Here is a 611-nt window from a genome sequence, read left to right as displayed (position 1 = left end):
TCTCCCTCATCTGTTTCAATGCAGTATACATCATTCCTCCCCTCCTTCTCTGTCTTCCCTCAACCCCAATGTCAGTCCCGTTTTACAACAGTGGCTCTATGCAATTTTTGTCCTTCTGTGACTGAGATATTTCCCTCAGCATACTGTCCTCTAGGGATATCCACTTTTTTATTTGCATAATATTTCATGAGTTCTTTGTTTTTCAATGCTGTGTAGTATTCCATTGTGTGAATATACCACAGCTTCTCTACCCATTCGTTTGTTCCTGGGCACTTAGGTTGTTTCCAGCTCTTTGCTATTGAGAACAAGGCTGCAATAAACATGGGTGTGCATATATCTGCCTGGGTGGCAGTTATGGTTTCTTTAGGGTAAATTCCCAGTAGTGGAATTGCTGGGTCAAATGATATTTCTATTTGCAACTTTTGGAGAAAGTGCCATATAGCCTTCCATACTAGTTGCACCATTTTACACTCCCACCAACAGTGAATAAGGGTTCCAGTTTCTCCACAACCTCGACAGCATTTGTTGTTTGCTGTTCTGTTAAATTTTGCTATTCTTACTGGGGTGAGATGATATCTCATAGTTGTTTTGATTTGCATCTCTCTTAGAGC

The sequence above is a fragment of the Elephantulus edwardii genome, unplaced genomic scaffold (assembly GCF_000299155.1).
Source record: "Elephantulus edwardii isolate Elephantulus edwardi_28Jun2011 unplaced genomic scaffold, EleEdw1.0 scaffold00729, whole genome shotgun sequence".
Lineage (NCBI taxonomy): Eukaryota > Metazoa > Chordata > Mammalia > Macroscelidea > Macroscelididae > Elephantulus > Elephantulus edwardii.
The sequence above is the reverse complement of the archived record's forward strand: the minus strand, read 5'-3'. Positions refer to the sequence as shown.